This window comes from Strix aluco, chromosome 1, assembly GCF_031877795.1.
Source record: "Strix aluco isolate bStrAlu1 chromosome 1, bStrAlu1.hap1, whole genome shotgun sequence".
In the NCBI taxonomy this organism is placed as follows: Eukaryota; Metazoa; Chordata; class Aves; order Strigiformes; family Strigidae; genus Strix; species Strix aluco.
Window position 1 is genome coordinate 90,254,588 of NC_133931.1, and position 20,979 is coordinate 90,275,566.

A 20,979-nucleotide genomic window follows, 5' to 3' on the forward strand; every position below is an offset into this window, starting at 1 on the left:
CCTCTCCATCTCCTTTGTGTCACTACTGTATAGGTCTGCTAGAGATCTGCAAGCTACAATAAGCTTATTTCAACTGAAATGGATTAAGGCGTAGTACAGCTAACAACCTCCTCTCCTGGCAGAGTGTGCAGCTGAGTGTCTGGTGACAAAAAGGCTCTTAAGCCAACACAGCTGCAGCTGAGAGAAAACATGAGGACAAGACCTTGCTCCCTCATCTGAGCCCATTTGGTTGTGTAAGGTAGAGCTGTGGTGCATTTTATGCTCTATCCATTTAGGCAGGAGCAAGGAAAAGGAAAACAATCAGACAGGACAAAGAACTTGAGCCAAAACTTTCCCTTTGCTACGGGGCCAAAGAAAGGCTGGAGAGGAGGTTTAGATGTGGTAGTTAGGGCAGTCAGATGGACAGCCTGGGTGCTATGAATATTAGAGTATGTTACACAGCCTTAGCTCAACAAATTGAAAAGAATCCAGCTCAGAGAGCCCCACCGGAGCGCAGTGGCTGGAGGTGGGAAATGAGCTTGAATGCTGTTCCAATTTGGTAGACACATTTTGATGTCCCAGCTGAGGATCCTGAGGGGAAATAGGAAAAGGAGGGTCTAGCTTGTGAATCGTGCCAAGTGTTAGCTGCCACATTGCCTGCCTGCATCAGATTTGCATAATTTTGCCCTTTCTCAACAGCAGAAGTGCATGCACCTGGAGGGCTTTGATGGCAGAAGCACGAGTGCCTGGGGAATTCTGGCACCGCCAGGGTCATCTGGCAGCTGAGAAAAGGTTCAAAGGCTCTAAATACTGAGCTTCAGGGCACAAGTTCTCTGTCCAGGAGACAGAACAGGAGGCTTGATCCTATTGACTATTTTATTTCAATGGTTGGACAAATACTACTTCCATAATTTGAAAGTTGTTTTTGCAGTTTTCAACCCGCTTTGTCCCTCAAATGTCACTAATCCATTAAAAATCCCACATAATAACCACTCTTACTCCATTCTTTTCTCCCATTTTTTTCCTTCCTGATGTACTCATCCTTTTAAAAGAGGACAAATTAATAAAGCTTGTTCCCAGAACTCTGCCAATTATGTAAGTGGCGACTGTTACCAGCTATGTTTGGGAGAAAAAAAGGCATCAAATTACCTAGGCTGTCAGCTAATGCCAGACCAGATTATATGTAAAACTGGTTATATTCACACTTGTAATTCAGTGCAACAAACTAGGTCACTCCATGACCATCCTTGTATGTGTAACATGACATGTTTCGTGAGATAAGGAAGGAAGAAGAAGGTACCACTTGCTAGATGGAAATGGATTCCACCCTACTCTTCTCAAAGTTCATGCAAGAATTTCTCTGAATTTAAACAGATATAAGAAAAAGGCAAAAACCAATAAAGAATAAAGTTTTATTTTCTGACCAGTAAGTAAGAAGCTTTTACTAAAGATTATTGAGTAGTAACAAACATGAAAGCTACAGAACTGCACTTGACATTAATATCTTTTTTAAAAGAAACAGACATGTTTGATTATTTGTAATCCAGTGTAATCCACTGTGTAATGTTAAATATTTTAAGAGAATTTTTCTTCCATTTGTTCTCAGCACGGTTGGCCTGAAGCCAAAATGTTGTTATTTTTAAAGGCAACACTCAGCTAAGGGTTTTGAATTTCTTTCATGTTGGCTCTTTTTATAGCATTTTGAAATTGATTGTGCATAGCAAATTCATAAATGGCAAAAAAACTATGGCAGCATATATCTCTGATAGGTAAACTCCTGGTCTCATTTCCAGGGTTCTACAGCAGGAGGGACTCTACAAAGTAGTTGCTAGGAGAAATAAAACAGACCTGTAAGTATGGAAGAACAGTTAAAACCTTGCTTTTACACCTACAAAGCCAAAATACAACCAGTTCCTCTCTGTACCTCTGCCAGAGAAGGAGAAGAAGGTGGATTTCTTAAAACACTAAAGAGCTGAGGATGCTGCTGGTGAAAGAATTGATCTGACCCTTAGGTATAGTGGTCTGGAAGGAGTCTGGGTTGTCTGTGGACCAAAACCCGGGTCCAGGTTTTATCATACAGTTTTGAGCACACTGTTTAATAGCACTTTGGAGCCAAAAGATGAAGTAAATCAATCTTTGTAAGAAACTGTTTTCCTCAGTAACACAGTAATTTTTCTCTGTTAGCTTTTCATTCCCTGGCAGAAAGCATGCTTTTGCTTCTCCTGGGGATGCAGCTAACAGATAGTTTCCTATGACTATTCTGTTCCTCTTGGTCCCAACAGATATTTTGCACCCTTATCCACTCTTCTCCCCATGACAGGCTGCCACGGACCCTTACCATCTGCTATTTCTCAATCTCAGCATGCTTCGGATCTTGAATTTAAATGTCCAGAATTAACCATGCTGCATTTTAAAATCTGGGGCCCAGCCTCAACATGTATTAGTTTGGCTTTCCACTCAGGAGGTATTTTGTCTTAAACATTGAAAACATGTTGTAAGTACAGATTGGTTTTCATTGCATTCCAGCTCTGGAGTGGCTAGGACACAGGTTATATTTCCAAATATTATTTGGCAAACATCAGACTGCAAACATGCTTTCCTAAATTAAAATGGAGATTCTCCGACAATCATAGAATCATAGAAATGTTTGGGGTTGGAAGGGACCTTAAAGGTCATTTAGTTCCAATCCCCCTGCCACAGGCAGGGACATCTTCGACAAGATCAGGTTACTCAAAGCCCCATCCAACCTGGCCTTGAACACTTCCAGGGAGGGGGCAGCCACAGCTTCTATGAGCAACCTGTTCCAGTGTCTCACCACCCTCACAGTAAAGAATTTCTTCCTTATATCTAATCTAAATCTACCCTCTTTCAGTTTAAAACCACTACCCCTCATCCTATCCCTACACTCCCTGATAAGGAGTCCCTTGCCATCTTTCCTGTAGGCCTCCTTTAATTACTGGAAAGTCGCTATACGGTCTCCTCAGAGCCTTCTCTTCTCCAGGATGAACAACCCCAACTCTGTCAGCCTGTCCTCATAAGGGAGGTGCTCCAGCCCCTGATCATCTTTATGGCCCTCCTCTGGACTCACTCCAACAGGTCTATGTCCTTCTTATGTTGGGGGCCCCAGAACTTAATGCATTACTCCAGGTTGGGTCTTAAGAGAGCAGAGTAGAGGGGGAGAATCACCTCCCTTGACTTGCTGGCCACACTTCTCTTGATGCAGCCCAGGATCTGGGCTGTGAGTGCACATTGCTGGCTCATAGTCAGTTTTCCATCCACTAATACCCCCAAGTCCTTCTCCACAGGACTACTCTCAATCCACTCATTGCCCAGCCTGTATTTGTGCTTAGGATTGCCTCAACCCATGTGCAGGACCTTGCACTTGGCCTTGTTGAATTTCATGAGGTTTCCACAGGCAAACTTCTTGTCATTGGCAAACTTGCTGAGGGTGCACTCAATCCCACTGTCCATACCACCTACAAAGATGCTAAACAGCACTGGTTGCAATACTGACCCCTGAGGAACGCCACTCATTACCATTTTCCACTTGGACATCGAGCCATTGACCACAACTCTTTGATTGTGATCATCCAGCCAATTTCTTATCCACTGAGTCGTCCATCCATCCGTCAGATCCATGTGTCTCCAATTTAGAGACAAGGATGTCATGTGGGACAGTGTCAAAAGTCCAGATAGATGACATCAGTTGCTCTTCCCTTATCCACCAGCTCTGTAACTCTGTCATAGGAGGCCACCAAAGTTGTCAGGCACAATTTGCCCTTAGTGAAGCCATGTTGACTGTCACCAATCACTTCCTTATTTTCCATGTGCCCTAGCATAGTTTCCAGCTCCATGATCTTGCCAGGAACAAAGATGAGACTGACTGGTCTGTAGTTGCCCAGGTCTTCCCTTTTTTTCCTTTTTAAAAATGGGGGTTATGTTTCCCCTTTTCCAGTCAGTGAGAACTTCATTGGACTTCCATGACTTCTCAAATATGACAGTGGCTTAGCTACTTCATCCGCAAGTTCTCTCAGGACCCATGGATGCATCTCATCAGGTCCCATGGGCTTATGCACCTTCAGGTTCCTTAGAGGTTCACAAACCTGATCTTCTCCTACAGTGGGTGGTTCTTCATTCTCCCAATCCCTGCCTTTGCCTTCTGTGTCTTGGGCGGTGTGGCTGGAGCACTTGCCGGTGAAGACTGAGGCAAAAAAGTCATTGAGTACCTCAGGTTTCTCCATATGCCAGGTAATCAGGTCTCCTGTTTCCTTCTGGGGAGGGCCCACATTTTCCCTAACCTTCCTTTTATCACTGATGTACCTATAAAAGTGTTTCTTGTTGCTCTTGACATCCCTGGCCAGATTTAATTCTATCAGGGCTTTGGCCTTCCTAACCTGATCCCTGTCTGCTTGGACAGTTTCTCAGTATTCCTCCCAGGCTACCTGTTCTTGCTTCCACCCTCTGTAGGCTTCCTTTTTGTGTACAAGCTTGTCCAGCAGCTCCTCGTTCATCCATGCAGGTCTTCTGCTGTTATTACCTGACTTCGTCTTTGTCAGGATGCATCACTCTTGAGCTTGGAGGAGGCCTTGAATATCAACCAGCTTTCTTGGATCTCTCTTCTCTCCAGGGCTTCATGCCATGTTACTCTGCCAAGCAGATCTCTGAAGAGGCCAAAGTCTGCTCTCCTGAAGTCCAGGGTAATGAGCTTGGTGTGCGCCCTCCTCAGTGCCCTAAGAATCTTGAACTCCACCATCTCATGGTCACTGCAGCCAAGGCTGTGCTTGAGTTTCATACTCCCCACCAGCCCCTCCTTTTTGGTGAGAACAAGGTCCAGCATAGCACCCCTCCTCGCTGGCTCCTCTATCACTTGGAGAAGGAAGTTGTCATCAACGAATTCCAGGAACCTCCTGGATTGCTTATGCCCTGCTGTGTTGTCCCTCCAACAGATATTGGGGTGGTTGAAGTCCCCCATGAGGACCAGGGCTTGTGAACGTGACCCTGCTCCTATCTGTCTATAGAGGGCCTCATCCACTCAGTCTTCCTGGTCAGGTGGCCTGTAGCAGAACGCCACTATAACGTCTCCTGTCCCTGCTGTCCCTTTAATCCTGACCCATAAACTCTCGGTTGGCTCCTTGTCCATCCCCAGACAGAGCTCCATGCACTCCAGATGGTCATTGACATAGAGGGTGACACCCCCTCTTCATTTCCCCTGCCTGTCATTCCTTAAAGAGCCTGTATCCTTCCATTCCAGCATTCCAGTCATAGGAGTCATCCCACTACGTCTCCGTGATGACAATAAGATCGTAGCCCTGCAGGCTTGTGCACATCTCTAACTCCTCTTGTTTATTCCCCATGCTATGTGTGCTTGCGTAGAGGCTCTTAAGTTGGGCCCCAAATGAAGCTGACTTTCGGGCTGGAATTCCTTTGTGCTGCTCTTCAGCTGATCTGTGACCCCTCTCCAGGCTCCAGGCATCTATTGCAGTCGCTGACATCTAGCTGGTAGGAGTGGGATGGACTGAGTAGCTCAGCTTTCCCCTCCCCCAGCAATTGTCTCCCTCCCTGGAGGCAATTACCCATCTCCAGGAGCTGGGGCTTTGATTAAAAAATTATTGCAATTATTGCAAGTCTTTTAATGAAATTGCCAGTTGGCTGTGCTAATTGTCCCACATTCCTGCCCTACTCATGCAGGCTTCTAAAGAGGTAGCATCCCTTTCTTCCTAAAACTTTCTGCAATGTAAAAAAATAAGCTGTGTGAGCAGCCAAATTCTCTTGTAAGATATTTGTGTAGGCCTATAACCTCTTTCAGGGATTTCTTCTTAATTTGTATTCATTCACAACCAGCAGAGAGAATGAAAAGTGTGGCAGGGAGAAACTCATTCCAGGAGTTCTGCAGCACCCTGCAGCTTAGCAAAGGTAATTTGTGTAGTTACAGCTCTTCTTTTATTGAACACATCTGCAGCAGTCATTGGATTGGGATGTTTCCTTTATGCCTCCTTGAGAGCTAGTACATGTCCTGGGTGGAAGGTGGAATTTGAAAAATGTTCACAGAGCCTGTGACCAGCTATGGGAATACAAAAGCCAGACTGCTTTGATCCTATCAAACCACAGAAATAGTACAACACACATAAAAAGAGAGAAACAATAGAAAGAACTCATAGGTAAATAGGTATTTATTTGTTATGATCTCACCCTAAAGATTTTCTCGTTAAGATTTAATGTGGTTTGGTACAGAGGTGAGCTGGAGCATGGGGTTGGAGATCAAGCCTATAAACAACAGCAAGTAAGAAAAACAGTTTAAAAAATTGTTCAGAGCTTTTTTCCTTGTCTAAAATAGAATTTATAGATTTTGCCCTTCTACTATGAGGATGAAAATAAAGTAGGATACAACAGCTTTAAAGTGCAATTAGAAGCAATTCAGGAAAAAAAAAAAAAGCTAATCATGACTAAAACAAGTGCAGCTGCAGGCAAAAGGCAGAAGAGGACCCACAGCGGCAAGGTTGATGTTACCCAGTCAAATGTATGAGGAATAAGGTTAGATACTCAAAGTGCTCATGGGGTACTATCCCCTCACAGAGGCTGAAAGAGATGTGATGGCAGCATGCACTCCCTTTTAAACCCAAGGGGAAATTCTGTTTGACTGAGACAAAGTTGTCTGCCTTTGCTTTCCCATCCTTCCCAAGCTCTGAAATGTTCAGAAGTAAAATGGTGATCCATTCTACTTCTGATTTTCTTCCTGCAGTTTTGCATTTTAACAGTCTTCCTTGCCTCACCTAGAACTACAAATAGTACATTCACATATATCCAGGGAAAGAAAAAGAGACATTTAAGAAGTGTAGATTCCACACTGTAGAAGTTTGTCAAAGTTTTGCACAATAGACCAACTGACAATTAATCTTCCTTTCTCCCCCAGCCACAAGCTGTGCTTACATCCCCCCACATAAGAAAAAGCACATTCATCAATTATCTCTTTCCCATCCCACTCACCAAACAGCTGTAATAAAAAAACCCACCATGTTATAAATTACTTCAGAACACAAAGGGAAATATCTCCATTTTCTAACAACTTTGCTAATTTTAAATGGAATGGGGACTATTTTTCCCTTTTCCCTTGTGTTTCACGCTAGTGTTTACTTTCTAGGACATCATATTTTGTTATCAATTTACAGCAAGTATTTATGCAGATTACTACGGGGTCCTCCAGCAAATGCAGGAACAAATTGACATTAAGAAGCCACACATTTTCTGTAGGGAGTCACCTTCTGCAAACCTTGCCTGCCCATAAGTATGCATAAAAATGCAGCTCCTGGGAAAAAAGATTGAATTCTTATCCTGGGGGAATGGAGGAGAGAAGTTGTACTATTAATAAATCCAAATGTTAGGCTTAACTCAGTATGCAGGGTTTAGGCAGGGATGATAAATTGTACTCCCCCATTTGAGAAGGAATGGCAAGGCTGGCAAGACATTGCTATTTTTCCTTGAAGACAACTAATTTTCCTTCATATGCTTATTCAGGATGCATGACTCAGGTGCCTTTTAAATGGTAGCCCCCACAGGAACTTCATCCTGGCCCTTTCCCCACCATGTCAGTCCAATGGGTATGCAACTCCACTGAAGTGAAATGCTCTCTTTCCCTGTTTATCTTTCAAGAGCAGTGAGGCATGTTGTTGTTTTCTTTTTTTATGATTGAGAAAACCAACTCGTGTGTCACACTGCAGTTGGATGCGAATAGGGACTCATCCATCACTCTCTCAGATTCCCTTTTTCTACTAAAGGGTCTGTTTAAGAAGCTGTTAAAGGAACCTTAAAAGCCCCAGACACCACCAGGAAGGACACATTCTCCCAAACTTCATCTTTTGCACAAGAACTGAATTCCGGCAACTCTGCTCACATATATTATCAGCCCAAGAAACATGTCCAGGATGGTCTTGGACTGCAGCTTCTGGATGCAGAGATTTGGGGAGGTAGAGACTAAGCAGCAAAGCACAGGCTGCTGTAGTGACCACAGAGCTCCCAGGACTACCTAGGCTTTGTCAGGGGCCACTTCAGTCCCCAGAGCATGCCAGAAAGCAAGACTGCTTAAAGTCACCCTCATCCACGTTTCCGTCAGGCCTCCAAATTACAGGCTGCACCTCTGTGATGCGGCTCCAAATTTCAGTCAGCCCTGACTATTGAATTGATGCTGTCTGTTTTGGCATGGGGCTTGTCCCTGAGGTGCAAAACTGCTGAGAATAGGGGACTGCTTCAAGAGCAAAATTGATGCTGTGACCAAGAGGGTGATCACAGCCCTCATGACTGCAGAACAGTCCCCTGCCTTCGATGCTGCTCCAAGCGGACAGCACAGGGGAGGGACACCCACTCAAATTCCTTGCAGGGCTAGAGCCTCAGAAAATACCTGACCCCTATGATGCCAGTCCACCATATGTCAGAGTGCCACTGGCATGAGCTTAATATAAATGCAGTGAAAGGGTACATCTGGGGGGTGTGCCCTGAGTCTTCCTCATCTGGCTGCGTCCCAGGCTTACAGCTGGATAACCAGCTGTGTCCCAGCTCTGAAGCACTGCCAAGCTAGGAGCCTCTTTGCTGCCACTCCTTCTCTTTCTCATTGCTGCTATTTCTCATTATTTTCCCTTTTTCCACACTTCTGCTGCATAAAAATTGCCCATATGACAAAGAGTGTTACAGTCAAAATCTCATTATGGGCACAGGGGAGCACACCTTATATGCAGAGCCAACAATTAGAGTTTATTGGTAGTCTAATTAATGTTTCAACAGTAAAATGAATCAAACAGTTATTCTAAGTCCAGTTAAGATATATTTATAGTCCATATTCTCTAATTATTGCTAATTCCAATTAATAGTACAATCCAGTTTTTCAGTCATCAGCTTCCTGGTATCTACCTCTTTTTGTCACATCACATTCACCTTTCTTATGAGTAGCAACAGCAAATAATTATAACCCTAAGTTCCTCCCTGGGAGGAGTATGCTGTTGATGGTAAGACTTTCTTCCTCTTCGGTCCTGGGTCTGCTGGGGTTTTTCACACAGTCTGTTGCTATCTCTTTTTTAATTGGTGCCTATCTTTAGTTACAGAATATTCACAAACCATGCAATTTGACAGAGTTAAGCTAACACAAAAAATAAGTTGGACACCAGTCACCTGTTGGGCAATTGCTTGTTCAGATAAAACAAGCTAACATAAGCTTAGGACCAGAAAAGACCTGAAGTGGCCTGTGTTAAGGTAAAACAAAATCTGCCATTCTTCAGTAGCAATGGCAATATCTTATTTCCTAAGGTTCAGGGCTACAAAAGCTGTGTTCACACTGGTACTGCTGACGTATAGGTGCTCTTGTACATACCAATTACATCAATGCTTTTGTCAGTAAACTCTGGTTACCTGATCTTTTTCCAGTTACAGTCAGATGAACTGCAAAGTGTTATATGTTATTCCACCAAACACCGGAGGTTTTCTTTCAAGCTGAAGTCGCTCAGCTCTATTTACATCTGATAGTCACACTTTCATTTCAAGTCACACTTTCATTTCAAAGCCTTGTGGTTTTAAGCCTCCATCCTATTCTGTGTACTAACGTCAAGTAAATGCTTTAGCCATTCAGCACTGAAATCAAAGTTCAATTCCCACCAGCAATAGTAGCATTACTATAGCCATTACTAGTATAGGTAGTAGTGTACAGCACACAGGTGCAGGCATAAATATATATTTTTCATACATATATTTATATATACACATGTAAGCTCAGCACTTGGAATATGGTACTAAGTGACAATATATCACACTTCTGACAAACTTCAGGCATTTATAAAAAGAAAGGAATAAAAATCTAAAATCATAAATCTTAGATTGCCCATTTAATGAAATACCATATTTTTTCATAGACAGCCTGAATCTTGGATAATCCCTACTGCTTTGTAAGTGCCCATGCTTGAAAATAATTCCTCTTACAACCTACGGTGTAAAATAACATGCAGTAAATCAGAAGAAAGGGGTATTGGTTAGAGATTATGGGGAGGGAGCAGAGGCAGATAACTCCAGGGCAGACTTCCCTTCATATTACCTGTGTGTACCTAACACCTGCACTGTTGCTAAATTGCAAGGGCTTTAAATAGGAGAAAGAATCTAATTTCTGGTTTAAAACAGATAAATTATGGATTGGTTATGTAATGGAAGAAGCAACATTTAATTACAAGACAATCAATTAAACAGATAATGTGTAGATGAAGCTAATAAACTGCTGGTGTAATTTTGATTTTGTTTTGAAATTTGTCTTCATCTAGCAGGTGAGAAATATCATAAAACCATAAACGTCTTCCAGCTTATTTAAGAAAAAAATCATTAAAAACAAAGTTGTCAAGACTTAAGTAGAAATACATGAAATCTTAGAGTAATGAGAAGGATACATGTATATGTATTTATGAGTTTATCCATGCTAAGTTTACAATGATTCCTCAGATTTTTTGGTTTCCATATTGTCTTCTGGTTTTGATTTAGTGCTGTAACATAATGGGCTGAGAGTCTTAAATGCCATTGACCTGACTGCAGCAAGAGTTAGGTTTCTAAATGCCTTTGAAGGTCTGGTTTTTACATTCACTCTGTTTCCATTTTCAGGAATGGTAACTTTGCAATTCTCACAAATCACTCTGAGGATAAATACAGTAAAGATTATTAAGTGATCGAACTCCTTGGTAATTGAGACTATGAGGATACCTTAGACAGGTGAATAAACACTCATGTTTGCCTTCGGGGCAATTTGACAATTTTCAGCTTACATCAGTTTGCTCATAGTTAGAGGTGAAAAGAAAACGGGAAAGCAGAAAGTGGGAGGACTTTAGGATCAAAGCTAAGTGACCTTGACAGGAAGGAGGCTTCTATCTCTCCAGAAGGAAACAGCCTAAGCTGACAACAGTCACAATGCACTAGAAGTGCATGTGATATTTAAGAAACTGGGGTGGAACATATTATGCGTGCAAATAAGTGCAATTTTTAGGAATGTTTGAGATTTAATTAAATGCATCCTTTGTTGCAAAAGCATGGATTTCTTTAGATACAGTCAGTAAACATTTTGTCACTTCATGTGGTACTTAAGCTCCATTGTCTTCAGCTGTAGTCATTAAAATCAGGCTAAGAGAAATTTTGCCAATAAAAAGAATAGCAACAATTGAAAAAAAGCAATAGTAGAACTAAAAAGCATTTAAAAAAATTAGGAATGACGTGCTGGCTCTAATGACATGAAATTCTCATCAGTTTCAACAAGACTGAGGCTGGTTGTTTAGGTTTACCGCTTTCTGTAAGATCATTAGAGAAGTTTCATTTTCGCTCAAGAAAATACTTAAGACATATGGAATAGTCTTTCCACTAATGGAAGAATAGAAGACTTACCCCTCTCTGATGTGAAGAGTAGTGTCAGAGATTGCATTGACACCTCAACTGGTCAAGTTTCTTTTCTTATTGGAAATACTTTACTTGAGCACTAACTTCAGCGAATACCTTTTAGATGAAAAGGATTTTCTGAAATAGGAAAGAAGTCTCTCTTGTCCAGATTAGTATCTCTTTGGTTTTCTTAAACAGAGGCATCTGTTTACAAACATGAAAGCACACTTTATGCAGAAATAGTTTAATTGTGCTCCTCCCAAACCACTTATCCAGTGTTTTTGATCTTGGCTATAAATCCTGGCAACACCGTGGAATTAATTCAAAATCAAAACCAAAACTCCACTAAGCAAAGAAGACTGTTTTTGCCATCTTCAGTGGCTTGCACAGAGCAATGTTCTGCTGAATCCTGGACCAAGAACAACCACTTGCATTACACATTTTGTATTTTTAGAATTAGCTCCTTCAATTGTCTCAAACAGGGCTGTCCTAGAAGCTTCTAATACCCAATTAGCTGCATATGATGATCACATAGTTATTTAGCATTAACAATATAGTTAAAGAGTTGCAGCATGGCTCCCACTCCCTTGCATGGAAAACAATAGCAAAGAGTCTGCCTGGAACAGATTTTAAAAATAAAGCATCATATTCAAGTCTCCATTACACAAAAGGAAGATTTCAGTAATTCCATTAGAGACCCCTCTTCCAAAACATATAACCTTTATTTATATCCCAAAGAGATTCTACATATAATTGCAAAGAATTTAACAATACTATGAACACCAATTGTTTTAAGTCAATCAGAATCTTTCCTGGTTTGGTTTTTTTTTTTTCTTACTCTTAAGAAGCAATCTTAAGAGTAAGAAAACGGGCATCTGATGACATATCACTAAAAGGAACTTTCTTACTGGCTTCAATGCCCAGAGGAGGATGCTTTAATAATACAAGCAAAGGGGTTAGTAACCTGTATAGTTTTTGATGTTCACAGTGTATGTATGCAGAGCTGTGTGAACTAAGAGAAAAAAAAAAAAAATCATGATTCAATTTTCGTCAATATTCCTAATTAAACAACTCATTAAGGTTTTTCAAAGAACTAGTGACATAAGTAGCATTATTAAATACTTCAGAAGCTATTCAGTCACAAGTAACATTATTCTTTTATACATTTTCATATTCTGAGAAACATAAAATTACTAGCAAAATCATATTAAAAGGCCCTTTTCAAAGAAGAAAGCCACCTCTCAGATTAGTGATTTGAAAAGCAAGTATGCATGTTTCCTATTCAAGAAATTTCAAGAGTTTCAGAAACATCACTCACTGTTCACAAAAACTCACTTAAGTAATGAGTCATCGTGGCTGGAAATACACATTGAAGAGGTAGTTTATTGCCTCACCTGAAGTCCCAGGCAGAGTGTAGATGCTTCTGGCATGCAGTTGTATGATGAATAAATACCCTGCCTGGACAAGAATGTCCTAGTAGTCAGACTGCTAGAACATCCCTGACATCATGGCATGGTATTTATTCACCCTGGATGAACTGCAAGCATGCCTTCTTCCCATTTTAATAGTCATTATCCAGTCCTAGTAACTCTGAAGTCACTCAGAAGTGATCAGTCCCTCTCACTGCTGCAGCTTTTTTTAATGCCAGCCATCAGGATAGCCCAGGGGGACTTGGCATGGGTATTTCCACCCTCTGTTGTCCAGTCTAGCCCTGCTTGAGATCTCCTAGATCCTTAATAGGATCCCAGGTAAGATCTAGAGATCTGAGAAGGAGGCCCACAGATTAGCTCTTCTCTATTTTGCTACAGCTTCTTAAGCTGTGCAGTTAATAGGGGTAACATTAAGAGGCTTTTAAAGAAGCTGTAGCGTTTTAATATAGACAGTTACTATCACAATCAAAGAAATAATACACTCTTTCATCAGAAAAGAGACATGACCTACTAATCTACAGTTCTTTTAATAGCACATTCTTAATGAAATGAGTCTTAATGGGCATCCCTCCATTTTCCAGTTGATTGCTCCTGTTGGAGCGTATTTGCACAAATGGAGTTAGCTTGCCCACGGAAAGCCGAGCGTTGCAGGCATTTCTGATTTGGTAGCACTCTGCATCCATTTCACAGTGGTAAATGACCATGAACATCTATGAGAAATAAGAAAGCCCTTGACAATCAAATACAAAGCCAAAGTTTAGCTGTTTCTATCCTCCTCAGGTCCAGTACCTTATGTCCCACCTATCAACAGTTTTTGCCTAACTTCAGAGTGGGAAATCAGCATGTGCTTCTGTCAAGAAGTAAAGAAAAATATAGTTAGCACTGAGCTTCTAGCAGGGAGAAAGAAGCAAACAGCAGCTGGTGAATGGAAAACTGCTTAAGACAGACAACTGCTTTGCTCTACCACAGATGAAATGGGGCACGCGGGAACGGGGGTGGCAAGGAGAGTCCCTGTAAGGGGGAACTACAAAAGGTAGGCAGAAGAGATTAGGGTCGCTAAAAAAAAAAAAAAAAAAGAAAGTAGCAATCACATGTGGGATTGTAGCTATCCTAGAAATCTGAAGTTACAGACAGTTGCAAATAAAAAAGAACAATCTCTTTTGTGCATATGAAAAGTGCATAAGCTCTAATATGCCTGAATTAGAATCAGATGAACTGTGATTATGCATTTGCCCTCAGTTGCACCACTTGCTGTAACAATTCTGTTATCTCTGTTTGTAGGTTTCTTCTGTAGGAAATAAATCAGGATTTTAGCAATTAATGTCATGTTTGACAACAATATATACTGCCCAAAGCACAACCAAAACATTCCCATCAAAGAATTTTCTTTTACTTGTGTCTGTTATTGTACTTCCTAATTACTACTGTCAAAAATAGTCAGTCTTTGAGAGAAGGATATGCTGGTGCCTGTTGAAAAAGAAATCTTATCACCTCCTTTCTTTTATTCCTGGCTATGCATGTGGCAGTATAGCCTCTGCCTTCATTATCACACTGCAGTACTTGAGGGAGAACTGCAATGCCACTAAAGCAGCTGCAAGCCCAGATTTTTCTCTTGTGCTTCGAGAGTATCGCTGACACGTTGGCTTTGAGTAATTGCTGATCAGCATAGAAAGGATCTGTTGCCTATGGTTCTGTCTCGTTTATGGGAGCCTGTGGATAATTTTCCTCTGATGGCATGGAGGGACATGCCTAATAAATGGTAGGTTGAATGTGTATAGAAAAAGCAAAACGGGCTGTCACACCTTCATTAAGAAAAACAATTTTCAGGGAGAAGCTGACCAGGTTTTCTTTAATGTGTCTAAACATTTGGAAAAGTTACCTTACTAGAGATTCTTGGGTGGTGGCATGTCATACCTTTCTCAGAATGAGGTCTTGTTTAAAATAGCTGTATTTTTGCTTTACAGTGAAAAGCCTAAAAAGTCACTGATCACTTCTAAGAGCCTGCCTAGGAGACTTTCAAGTACCAGAGTCTAAAAACAAACAGTAGAGGTATTCAAACCATGTAGCTTTTTCAGTGGAGAGACACAATGCTTTAACTTAGCACTTCAAATCACCCAAGAGTCCACCTTTTTCTATTAACTGGGTAGGAAGGCTAGGCTTCTTTTCAGACATAAAATTTCGATGCATAATGTAGACTGAATTTCTTTTTGATGACACTCCTGCTTTGAAGAGCCTGCTCGTTCCCTATCCTAAAATAAATAAATAAATAAATAAATAGGGTTAGAGGAAACCTCAACTTTATAAAAGCTACTGCAAGTTTGATAGTAGCTTATTGCATGTCTGAGAACAACAGTAGCTTTCACAACAGGATGACAACACTGCAGACTTCCATCAAGTACTGCAACAATGAATAAGGTTTTCCTACAGCATTTTCATGGCTTCAAGGATACTTTTGCTGAAGACCCTTTGGCTATGATTCCATGCACATCTGCTATTCTCTGCCATTAAGGTATTGATCAGGAATAAAAGACCCACGTACCGGATATGCACAGCAGTAGGAGTGCTACCGATTTGTTATCCTACTACATGTCGTTGATTGCTTAACTGTTTTAGTCCTCTATCCATCAAGGAACATCTTAATATAATTTACAGTATTATTCTGTATTACCTGCTAGTCACATACATGTCCCCCATTTTAGATGATAACGCAGCATTAGCACAATGCTTCCCTCTGCAGGGGGACAATGAAATACCATGGAAGCCTGACCCCACATCATCTGCAAAAGGCAGAAGAGGCTAGAAGCCTTTGGCAAGACCAGATCCTGCTTCCTGTTAATGCCACGCAGAGGTAGCTCACGAAGAGGACAACATCACCTAGAGCTGGGTCTGTCCTTCATCCTCCATATAGCTGTTTGCGGAGGTGACTAACCTGTGACACCTACGTAAGGTTGCTGCTCTTGCAGCAGTTAATGCTCTTGCCTCAACACCCAGTGAACATCAGATCCTTTTTCTGATGCTCCAGCTACAGTGTCCACACACCCTCCAGCATACACTAATGTCCAGCCAGTATGTGCAGCAAAGGTACACGTGGTAGTTAAAGCACAGATATTATCCCTTGGAATGGCACACCATCAGAAAGGAAGAAAAATAACCTTGTGATTAAAATGCTGCTGTATGACACAGAAAATCTAAGTCCACATTCCAGCCCCGCCACAGATATTCTTGAACAGCCACAGAAAAGTCACTTAACGCAACTGTACAATGGAAACAAGATTTTCTTTTCTGTACCATTCCTCTATCATGTGTGTTGAGACTGTTTATACACAGTGGATAAAAGATATCCTCCCAGTGTAGCTAAATACAGAGGCTTAGAGTGGGCATCTCTGAAACAAGATGACACTAAGGCTCTTTTCAAATGCCAGGTGAAAAAAAATCAAAATATCTGAGAGCAGACAAACATCAACATCAATTCACTCACCAGCTACTGAATAAAGTCATATAGTCATCTTTTGCTGCCACCATTCATGAACTAAAGAAGGAGATACACTTCTCGCTTTCCCTCCTTTGTCAATGTGTGCTTTTGTGAATGCTGGTGTTCATGTGCATTCAGGTTCACTAGGGATAAAGCAGTTGCATTGTTCAAAAGCACCATGTTAATAGATCCCAATGCAGGATGGAGGTAGTAGTTATCTTAACATTTCTACTGCATTTAGTTATTTTTATAGTTCTGGACCTTTTTTCCTGCTGAGAGCGCTGAATAAAAAAATGACTTTGAAAGACACTATAATCAACCACTGCTGGCTGCAATTACATTGTGTATTTGATGTCTTCAGAAAGTACCTCTAGTTTAAAACCACAAATCTTTCAGTTTGAATTCTCTCCTGTCTCTGTTCTGTTTTGTTATTTCACAGGTATGTTTACAAGAATGATTGCTATAGCATATGGGTTTATATAACAAAGATATTAAAAAAATAACATCAGAAGACTAAAATTTCATCAGCTATCTTTACACTGAAAATTTGACATTTTTTTCTCTTTATGACTGATATTTACAAATGAATGCCTCATGGACAATGAAGAAAAAAGGTCATTTGGATTTCAGAACTGTAAAAGCTAATTCACACTTGAGAAAATTATTAGATGGAGACTTTCAGATCTGACTGGTCATAAGAGAGACATAACTGCAAAGTAAGCTCCAACTCAACAACTGCTTTTTAAGTCCAAGTTAATTATGGACAAATCTGCAGTGTTACAGCTTCTGAGCACATGAAACTTAGCTATTACTGAAAACATCTAGCACGGAATTCTTCACTATATATCAAAATGTATCAATGTGATATATTAAAATATATGAATATGACACTGAAAATAAGTGAATATGATAAATGTGGAAGCCTCTATTTGTTGAAGTTAGTTAGAATATTTTCTTTTCTTTGTGCAACTATTGCTATTTTAACCTTCCACACACACACACCCTGTCATGAGAAAATAATCTTCCTGCAGATTTTCCTTACAGCCTTTATCGTCTCCTTGCAGTATTGCCTGGAGGGTAGCAGAACCACATACTTCACATTTGTGAGGACAGCCCCAAGGACAGTCTAGGGTACTGGCTCCTCTGGGGCATTCAGGTTCTCTTAGGGACTTAGACATTGCTTCTTTGGCACAGCTTTGCAACAAGGTAAAACCCAAGCAAATAATCACCAGATCCTTACCTAGCATGCCTTACACCATAGCACAATCACACCTTACACAGCAAACACAGGACCCTCTGCTTAACTATTATCTTCCTCCCTCATTAATGCTTTCCCCACCTTTCATTCCTCAGCCTTTGACAATGAAGTGTTGTTGATGTCTTCCTCTCTCAGGCTTGATGTGTTAGACACTTTCATCTGATGTTTGAGCCAGGGGAGGTCCTTCCAGCAGGACCACACCGAGTGTGGAGAGTATCTCTCACTGCATGGTCTTGCCAGGGGACTAGCAACTGACTCCTGCACAGGGAAACTGTGAAGCTAAAGCCTGCAGTCCAGTTGCTGTGGCTGGCAGTGTGCTCTGTATAATTGTTTGGGATTTAGGCAGGGTCAATTTGCCTGGCAAATACAATTGGTGCTGTCTGGGTAAGCATCTAGAAGATATGATATCAGAATATATTTAGTGCACCCCAACATCTTCTACAAAATTAAATATAAATTCAAGCTTCCAGGGCAGAACCCTCCTTTTCTTCCAAAGGCAGTGGTAGACACTTCATATAATACAGCTGTTGATGAAGCCAGGGACTAGTCTGCATCTTTCCACCAGCAACCGTAAATCAGACCTGATTTTGGGGCAGTAAAAGCACATACATTTTGCATTCATAGTGTAATCTGCTAGAATGAAAGAGCGGGGTCTATTCTCTCTCTGTGTATTTTTCCTCAAGAGCCTAAGCAGTCTCCATGAGGATGGATGCAATTTATTGTGTCACATAAATGAAAAAAAACCAACAAAAACTAAACCTAATTATTCCTGTTAGCTGGATTTTCAGATCCATATTACACTCACCCAGGGTATATCAGTATCATTTCCCATGCTCATTTTCCTAAATTACTATGCTATATCATCTATTAACTTTCACCTCCTCACTCAGTCGCAGTGTGACAATAACAATACATTATTAGTTCCTGAAAATACAATTAATGCTCATTCCAGTGTCCTAATGGACCTTAATCCTAATGTGTGAAGCTTTGCACCCAACACTCAAGCAATGAAACGGTACCTAGATGACTAGGGAATAAAAGATCTATTATACTGGCACTTCAGTTTGAATAAAGGTTATGTCAGAAACTTTAGAAAAACTGATGGTTGTTTACATATTTAGAGGCTATTTAAAATCTAATAATCAGCAGCCCATAACGAGATGTATAAAGACATACAGAAACGTAATTGAATGCATGGGATCTGAAAATAAATTATGCTTGTGTCCAGAGTCTAGGACACTTTATAAAGCATATTCCTTTAAGAGTCTATTGAGAGGGGAGTATTATGAAACAGAAAGGAATGAATAAAAAATGTTTTCTCTCTCCTTGCTGATGCCTCTCATGGGAAGGTCCTTTGTTAGTCTGGTTTATTTAATCACCAACTGGGAAGAGCAGCACAACCTGCAGTGCTTAGTGAGAGCAGAGGTGGAACCTCTTTGGGGTTCCTCATGTCAAGAACCTGCACCTGGTGCCTGTCACTATTCCAGAAAGGCATCTCCAGGGCAGAGCTCCCTGCTTCGTAGGAGTGACTCCAATGGGCATATTTTCTCTTTGATTTATAGTTGAAATAATTAAGTATTTCTCTGGAAAGGTGTAAATTTGCACTGAATTCTCACATTCGTGGCATTAAGACATTACCTATGTTAACAAGATACTGGGGGAAAGGGTGAACAGAAAGGTTGACTATGAATATCATCACCTAGGGGAAATAATTTTGAAGTTGATATTTATAGTGATTAAACAATTGTCTGAGGTTTTGATCCTTCAAAGAGACATGAACATAAACTTTAAATCTGCGACTTGTCACACTGAAGACAGTTCTGTGACTGCAGGTGATATTGCTTTTATGTTAACAATCATCATTCCTAAAGTTAAACTGGGAGGTTTTTTTAAGCTTGGGTGTGCAGATACCTTCTTATCCCATAAAAAGCATGGATTTGCTATATATTTGAGCTGACAGAGCTAAGCCAGTTTTCTGAGGCTGTTGTAGAGTAAAATTGTTTTTTACTCTTGACAGTAGATTAACCAGCTGACCAGCTGACGGTTGAGAGAAATGCCATGTTTAAACCACCCCTTTTGTCTTATTGCCTTTGTGCAATGTGAAGAAAACAAAGATTTTAGCCCCCATCCCAAGGTCCCATCAGTTATATTTGCATATCTACATCCACAAAATATCCATGGTGAATGACTTGTGTTCAAAATAGAGGAAGGAGATTGCATGAGAAAAACTATTACATTGCAGAGACATCTCTGGAACATGAGACACTGGGATTGGAGCACAAAATGGCATTTAAGAGACACAGGAGCTCACTCTTTACTAAAGGCTCAGCTCAGAGTATAGTGCAGCTGTCCTTTTTATTCACTCAAGTGAATTTATCACTATGACCCAGAAAACAGTTTTCAGCACCTATAGGGCAAAAGACACCCTGGACTTCAGTTGGTACTTACCCCAATTGCATGCTTAAGCCAAGGTCTGTAAAGGTGTGACTCCTCTCTTACCACTCACAGGGAAGCTGCCGGGGCTTAGCTGCTCTGCTGCTTCATGGAGACTACCCAGTCAAGAAGGACATTACAGGATCATGCCCTTATTTCAGCATTTTGGACATATCTCTGCAGACAAGAGTAAAAGGCTGTATTTCACAGCTATGATATCATTTCTGTGAGCTATATTTCAGCATGAGCTACTATAAAACCTCTCCCATGACATCAGAGCTGTGAAATATAGCTGACTTCAAGTGCAGAAAATTCCCCCGCAGGAATAATTGTTTCCTGGCAATTGGCATTTGAAGGACTGATCCTTTAAAAGGCTGGTACAAATCCTGTCTAGGTAATGCTGCTCCAGGCAACACTGCTCAGGAACCATTACATGAAGGAACAGAAGTATGGAGCCCCACTGTTGGATTTGGCCATAGGGGCAATGAGACGAGCACTGGGGAGCCCGTCAAGTGATGATTTTTGCTCCCTCGCACCTCAGCAATCCATACAGACTGCACTAATAGCAAAATAATAGGTTTGCTCATATGCAGTGCTCCCTACCTCAGACCTTGCCTCCCCGATAAGGTGATCCACATGTGCACAGCCAGAGCTACTGTCTCATCTGTCTTTTCATATCTGCACTCCAAGCACAGATCATGACGGGTGTGCTGTTACATGGCAGCTCGCCAAGGCTGCCACTGCTCAGGGCACTAATTAACTCACCTGGGCAGGCCCCAACCTCCCCACAAAGCAACCTGGAAAGAAAATATTAATACTAAGTTTGACTATTTAGTATTAATAACAGTAGGAAGCAGTAGCTAGCAAGAACCCACAGGTAGCAATGAACTAGCTGATTTTTTTTTTTTTATTTTTAGAAGTTATTAATGAAAGCATTTACGTACATAACTATTTAAAGATCCAAAACTCAGTACAAAACTCTGGCAGTAGGTAACTGAGAAAACTAAAATGTCCACTTCCTACTG

General features: G+C 41.0%; 1 protein-coding gene across 1 annotated transcript in view; it reads left to right on the plus strand.

Annotated features, from left to right (window-relative positions):
* The window catches only part of LOC141924268 (cadherin-6), a 103,436-nt gene that overhangs the window by 31,892 nt on the left and 50,565 nt on the right, over positions 1–20,979 (plus strand). The gene's annotated exons all lie outside the window — the stretch shown is intronic.